Below are 219 nucleotides of genomic sequence, written 5' to 3'. Positions count from 1 at the left end.
CCGCCCCCGTCCCTCCGCTGCCCTTCCCATGCTATCCCTGCCCCATGCTGTGCCAGCCCCATGCCGTGCCAGCCCCATGCTGTGCTGTGCTGCACTGTTCCAGCACTGTGCCATGTGGGTCCCATGCTATGCCGTGCCAGCCCCATGCTATGCCAGCCCCGTGCCATGCCAGCCCCATGCTGTGTTGTGCCAGCCCTGTGCCGTGCCAGCCCCATGCCG

Source organism: Corvus brachyrhynchos, unplaced genomic scaffold (genome assembly GCF_000691975.1).
Source record: "Corvus brachyrhynchos isolate BGI_N302 unplaced genomic scaffold, ASM69197v1 scaffold219, whole genome shotgun sequence".
NCBI lineage: Eukaryota > Metazoa > Chordata > Aves > Passeriformes > Corvidae > Corvus > Corvus brachyrhynchos.
This window is presented reverse-complemented; position numbering follows the sequence as displayed.